Here is a 7,948-nt window from a genome sequence, read left to right on the forward strand (position 1 = left end):
TAGTACGGGCTACTTCCTGGGGTTGTGTAACAAAAAGGAGGCCTGGTCAAGGACCAAGCCGCGGGTACGCTAAGCCCCGAAATCATCTTAGGACAAGTTGACCAAACCACACACTAGAAAGTGAAGGTACGACGCCATTTCGGTCCGCCCTGGACCATTCTCAAATTGATTTTAGACTTGAAAATGGTCCAGGACGTACCAACTATTGTTATCCCTTCACTTTCTAGTGTGTGGTTTGGTCAACATATTTCAACCACGTTATTGTGACTCCTCGTCTGCATCTCAAGATAACCTCAAGAAGATAGTATAACACACACAATGTTCTATATTAGGCATCAGATAGCATGTATTAGGCCTAGGAAGTTTAGGTTAGGTTAGTTTAGTTCATCTTGGCAACATATAGAAAATTGTTTTCCAGTGTGTCCAAATGCAATAGTACAAATTTCTACTTTCTAATTGCATTGTATGTTGGTATATGTAACATGGTCCTCATCCTTCCTATAAGTACTACCAAAAAAGGATGGGCTGCCTGATTTAACCACTGGGAGGAAACTTAAGCCATGCATTAGAGAGACTGTGACTGAGCCACAATGAATCACTTGCTTGTTTGACATTACTGAGTGAGGGTGCTCAACCCTGATATTTTGAATGCCATAACCTAACCTTATGTACCCTAGCAGTGAAAATAAGTTTGCAATAAATATATTGTTTGATGTTCTAATCAGACTGTCAGCTATATACAGTACACTTAAATTTATTATATATATAATGACCTTACATGAAGCTGCCTACAAGAGCAGTAGCACAATTTATTACTCATCTATGTTCCCTGTACTCAGTTCTTGCAGCTGTATACAATAGCCTCCACAACTCAAAATGTGCTAATATTATATACCAATGCAAACCCCATCAAATTGTGGAATGGGGAAACTTTTTGACAAGCTACTGGTTTCCTGTCCCATCAAGGCCATTAGATGGTCGTCCTCAGGTAAATTTATGAAGTACAGTAGCCATGAATGGTTTAATGTTTTACAAACCTATATACACTTCTGAACTAATTGATATACGGGCACAAGAATGCCAATTAAGTAAAAAATTTCCAGATTAACTGTTCTAATTATGCACACTAATAATAACCCTGTCTCATCTGCAAGGTTAACTGTTTAATTGCATAAACTGATTTCATTTCGATGGACAAATATAGAAGTATAAGTCTACAATATTCACAATAAGAGAACGCTGCACTACAGGTAAATTCAGGTAAAATACATAGCAGAAAGTTAAAATGAATCGCTCAGTATCACACCGGTGCACGGGATTACACTAATACCCAGAGCTGGGTAAGCACACGTTAAACTGTCTTACTTAAATAATATTAATTGCCACTAAGGCATCTCTCACGCTCCTAAATAATTAAAAAAAAAAACTAGCAATATGATATCTTACCTCCGAACACAAATCTTGGGGGACAAAAACAGCTTCGCCGGACACTTCACTATTTACACCTTTTGAGATTCATTCACGCAGTTCCCGGCGTACCAACCACTCCAAACAATAATTTTGGTACCAAAATGTTGTAATTTTTTAATTGTTGCATATATGGCATGTTTGCTAAATATTTAAAATAATTATATTATTTTAAAGTGCTAGATTGTAATATATATTATAATGGTATCAATGTGTTTTATGCAACGTGTAATGCAATTAAGACTTTAATCACACGGGGCTTTAGCATTTTCATTCTGCTACCTTACGTGCTAACCAAAGTTTTCTACATAATTAATTAACTTTATTTTAGGTATAAAAGCTTTGGTAACCGAAGCTTTCTACATAATTTTATTAACTTTATCTTTGGCATTTACTATAATATAGCTAAAAACATGCAAACGATTGCTATAGGTAGCTATAAACTGTACTTACATAATGTATTTTATCTATGCACCAAAGATAAGATAAAACTCCTTGTATTATTGTTTTAAATAAAGTTTATGAAATATCCACATACGTACAACTGGCTACTGTCAGGTTGGCAGCCATGAACCCATGATGCAATAAAGTGAGTCCGAATGTTTACAAGCTCACACGCTAGCACGTGCGCTGAGAGCTGGGTGATTCTCTACTCCTGGGGCTCCCCAAGCATCTGTCTGTCTGCGTTTCTTTACCGCGAGGCATATTAGTTTTCCAATGATTGGCGTCAATCGTTTCGCAATTAGGCTTAGCATTTCACCTTTTCGGGCTTCGCGATTAACCCTTCATGGGTACGCCGGGGGCACCCGATCCTTTGATAGTCGTGGGATAACCCTCCATGGAGAGGTTGATATGCTATCAGCTTAGCACCAAATGAACAAATCTTGCTTAGCACCAAGCCTGAGTATTATACTGAAGTATTGTGCCTTAATGTTTGGCAGGAAACACGACTTAGTCCCGTAGCTGCCCTCATGACATTGTCCCATAGCAACAACAGCAACATTATAGCTTATATTGAGATTCTAATTTATGAAATTATAATACAGTTTCTGAGTATTATAATAACCAAACTAAATTTGCCTGAATTTACCCGAGGGTCACTAATACTAGCCTCGATGAGGATAGGAAGCCGGCATCTTGTCAAAAGTCCCTCATTTGCCCTGATCTTTTTTAGCTGTATTTTAAAACCCAGCAGAGTTTTGGTATTTATGGCTTTGGAGAGTAGGCAGTTCCACAGGTTTACAATCCTATAGGTGAAAAGGCATCTCCTGTTTTCTCTCTGACATTGTGATTTGTTGAGCTTGAACCAGTTACTCCTCTTTCGTGTTACATCTGACCTTTTCAAGAAATTGTAATTTTTAATAAATCTAAGTAAATAATGATAAATGTAAATAAATTTTGAATGAATCTGTGCAAACACTCCATGCAAATAAAATAACTCACTCCCTAATGAATACAAAATTGTCCAACCTATGCCTTATTTAAAAGTAAAACCAAAACGTACCTAATTTCATCCTCGTAGTATCCTACCTTGTGCTTGAAGGAGATAGGGAACTATCAGGAGAAAACACCAAGCCATTATGACAATATAACACTGGGAAGGGATCAGGATAAGAATTTGGGATGGGACAGAAGAAGAAATGGTGCCCAACCACTTGGACTTTCGGGGGACTGAACACAACCTGCATGAAGCAAGTCTGTTGCTCTACCGTTCAGCGCAAGTGGTTGTGCTTCAAACACACACTGTATCTTGTGCTACTCACTCCTCCAACCCATGTCCGTTATTTTTTAAACAACGCTGTTTGTCGACCTAATTGTATTTGTGCTGTTTTTTTTCTGCCATGTTCCCCCCCTTTTTATTTTTATTTGTTCTCAACACATTTTATACTTTAATCTCAATTAGTATTAAGTTTTAGTCTTTAATGTTTTTCCTGCCCGAAACGCTTTGCGTAATAGTGGCTTTAGGCATTGTATGTATTAGCTCTATCTATAAATCTATAAATTTTTGTATAACCTCTTGTATGTATGTACTTTACCTGAATAAACATTTGGATGTTGAATTTGAATTAGTACTTAAGACATGCATCTTCATCAGTGTAATCATCCCTGTCAATTTATATTGTAGTTATCTCAAATTGTGCTACTAAGTACCTGTTTTCAGTAATACATCTGTACTACAGTACAACATACTATTCATAGAGTCCCGATAGTACAGTGGGGGGGTTCATTATCTACTCATAATCGAGAATTCTGAACAGGACAGAAATGATTGGGCATGTTTCCTATCACCTAGTGCCCCTGTTCACCTAGCAGTAAGTAGGTACCCAGGAGTTAGTCAGCTTGTTGTAGAGATACATCCTGTTCGAGTTTAGTAATTCGACTCGGGGATGGACCTCGATACAAGCCTAACGTGTATGAATACACTCTGGCTGCCTGTCTCCTGGCACAATGAATTATTCATCTGTTAGATTAAGGACCTGTACAAAATGCTATGCATGTTAGTGGCTTTGCAAGAATGAAAGAACAAGTCGGACAATCGACTTGAGAATGGTCCAGGACGGACCGAAACGTCGTCGTCTCTTAACCTTCTAGTGTGTGGTCTGGTCAACATGAAAGAACACCAATGTTATATACTCTCAAAAACCCAATGTACCGTCTTGTATATAAATAAATAAAAGAAATAACAAATAAAAACCCTAAATAAAAGTGTAATTACTTAAGTGTAGTTACAGAATGAGAGCTATGCTCATGTGTCCCATCTTCTTAATAATATTTGTCATATGCTACTTCTAATTGATGTTCTCCTAATTATTACCGATCTCATAATTATGAACATAATTGATGCCCAAGAACATCACTTGATGTTCTCATAATTATTAATTTTATTCTTAAGATTAAAAATATAATTTACTGGGCACTTCCTGTGCAAGGCAAGCATAAGTAAGTAAGTAAGTAATTATCAAAAGAAGGCACCAAACCGGGAAGGCTATGTAGCACCATCAAATACGCAAAATAATCAGAGGGTGCTAAATATCACCAAGGATGCCAATACGAGAACAAAAACGCATAAGGCGAACGATATCAAAAGTATCCGAGTCACCAAGAATTCTATCGAGGGATAGGTGACCGCGAGGGGCGGTCGGAAAGCAAGACACACGCTCGTCCTGGAAGTCAGGACATTCAAGAAGGACATGCACGACCGTAAGAGGGACAATGCAACTAGGACAATAAGGAGCAGGGCGGCGCTCCATCAAGTGACCATGGGTTAAGCGAGTATGGCCAATACGCAACCTCGCCAGAGCTGTTTCCCACCGCCGGTTACGGTGGAAGGACGGCCACGAGGAAACACAACATTTAAGAGTACGTAGTTTGTTACCAGTAACAGACAACCAAGAAGCAGGCAAGCATAAGAAAACATGCTACAAGTTCCCCATACATAAATGGCTAATTCAACATAAACCTCATGAGCAATGCTACCTGTTGAGTTGTTTACAAGATTATAATTTGTAGAGCTTTGTAGTTGTAAAGTAATGATGGTTGACACCATTACACAATTTTCAATAACAGAACTTCTGGTAGATGTGTACGTAGATGGACTTTGCTACGGTACCACATGAAAGAGACAAATTACAAGCACAGGTGATAAATGGTAAAATAATATATCGAAGTTCCTGAATGCCACAATCTCCCTAGTGGCATTGATGGGGCCAGAAAGTCAATGGCTTGTCAAAGGTCTCTCCATTATTCCTGAATATTTTATCTGGATTTGAAACTAATGTTTTGGCAGGTAGACTGTTCCATGTGTTTATAACCCTATGGGTGAAAAAAGTATCTCTTGTTTTCTGTTCTACATTGTGGCTTGTTAAGCTTGTAGCTGGTGCCCTTTATATTCATTACATTTCATCTTTAAAGCGCTTTAAAGATGTGGTTTGGATTAATAGAATTTAAATTGTTCAGTATTTTAAGGCTTGAGATCAGTTCTTTCATTTTTGGCTTGTAGTATTGTTAGTCCATTGGCCTTCAACCATTTCTGGTACTGTACTGTACTGTACTTAGTTTTAGGGTTATGATTTTTGTCACTCGGTATTTAACTTTCTCCGAAGCAATTGAAGATGTGGTCTTCATGCGTGAATGCAGTAGCAGAAACATTTGGCATGCCAATGGCTTTCTATCCTCATCATGACCACTGAAGATGGTGACACTTGGATAGAGGCCCTTATGTCCAAGTACTTTCAAATTAATTTTTGTGGTAGTATGATAAACTTGTGACCACATGCTGGACAACTCTTATGTTAAATCACAAAAAGTAGCTTAGAATATTGAATAACCAAAAATTAATATATTGTGTATTTTTTTGCCTGTTAGCATTACCCATGCCAGCTTTATTCTTTTGGTGATAAACTAACAATTTTAAGGCTTGCCCCTTACAATTGCACCTAGACTAGCAGGAATCTGGAAAACAGCATAGAATAATTAGTATATTAATGTTTAAAAAGAAAATTAATTTAAGAATACATGTTCATTACATTACAAATTTAAATGTGATGGCCTTTATGACATGTTGATAGCACATGACATGTTATTGAATGATAAATTTAATGACTTTCCTTTTGTATGCTAATCTGAAGCCCCAAATGTTTGTAGGCAATTTAAATACAGCATTTTATGTATCGTAAATATAATCGGTAGATTAATGTAAATTTCAAGTTAATATTCTGTCTTGAGCTGGGACCACAATTCTTATGATATAATTTTAACAAGACACTCAAAAATTCTGTTTTTCTTTTTGGCTACCCTTGTACATATGGCTTCTGTGCAACACTAACCAATATCATTAGAAAGTTGTTTTATGTAGTTATGTTATATGTAAGTTGCAAGTGCTTCAATTTTTTAGAAGTCTTTATTATGAGGTATTTAACATGCTAAATAAAAAAAAAGCAATTGGGACATATTGCCAAACTATGAACAAATCTTAATTTGTTTTATGATCATACATATTTTAAGCTTCATTATGATGCTTTCTCAAGGTATCACATGGAAAAAATTATTGCTAAATTTCAACAGCAGCCATGCCTTTCAGCTCAAACTTAACACAGTATTAAGTTAAAATCAATACGCAGTTGCCAAGCAAAAACCTGGGATAAGGAAAGGGCACTATCAGGATAAAGTGCCAAACAATTACAAACTATTTAGCACTTGGAAGGGATCAGGATAAGGATTTGGGGTGGGACAGGAGAAAGGAATGGTGCCCAAGCACTTGAGTGGTCAGGTATTGAACGCCAACCTGCATGAAGCGAGACTTGGTCTACTGTCCAGCCCAAATGGTTGGGGAACCTGGGACAAGAAAAAAATTAACATGACAAAATCATACGAGTTCCCTCCCAGGAATGGCCAATTAAAGAGATTGCTCAAGCTCTAAAAGAAAAATATACTGTATTTGGATAAATAAAACAGCCTTTTACAGGGTTGTATATAAAATATGCATATTCAATATGGCATAAAATAGTTTGTTTGCCAGACAAAAATACAATATAAAACATAACAGTTTAATACACATATCAGTACAATCTATTAGTTGCACGTTAAAAGAATATGTTATTTTATAAAAAATCAGTGCAGGAAATAATCTAACATGGAATCAGTAAAATTATTTAAGAGCCTTAGACAAATCTTTACTATATAAGAGCTCTCATTATTTGAAGACAAACTGACGTTTACAGTACCTGTAGCTATTTTCAACACCTCAGATACTTCTATCGGAATGTATAACAGGCTTCAGAAAGATCGGTATATCATTTATATATATTATATATATAAATGTTATATAAGTTTTCTTATGTGTAAGTCTTATGTGTTATATAAGTTATATAAGTTGTTATATAAGTTATAAATGTTATATAAGTTTTAAAATATATATAAGTTTTCATTCGCATATAGTCCTGGGGACCATTCAGGCTTGTTTGCATTATATATATATATATATATATATATATATATATATGTCGTACCTAGTAGCCAGAACTCACTTCTCAGCCTACTATACAAGGCCCAATTTGCCTAATAAGCCAAGTTTTCCTGAATTAATATATTTACTATAATTTTTTTCTTATGAAATGATAAAGCAACCCTTTTCTCTATGTATGAGGTCAATTTCTTTTTATTGGAGTTAAAATTGACGTAGATATATGACCGAACCTAACCAACCCTACCTAACCTAACCTAACCTATATTTATAGGTAAGGTTAGGTTAGGTAGCCAAAAAAAGCTAGATTAGGTTAGGTTAGGTAGGTTAGGTAGACGAAAAAGCATTAATTCATGAAAACTTGGCTTATTAGGCAAATCGGGCCTTGAATAGTAGGCTGAGAAGTGCGTTCTGGCTATTAGGTACGACATATATATATATATATATATATATATATATATATATATATAATGCAAACAAGCCTGAATGGTCCCCAGGACTATATGCGAATGAAAACTT

The sequence above is a fragment of the Procambarus clarkii genome, chromosome 22 (genome assembly GCF_040958095.1).
Source record: "Procambarus clarkii isolate CNS0578487 chromosome 22, FALCON_Pclarkii_2.0, whole genome shotgun sequence".
NCBI lineage: Eukaryota > Metazoa > Arthropoda > Malacostraca > Decapoda > Cambaridae > Procambarus > Procambarus clarkii.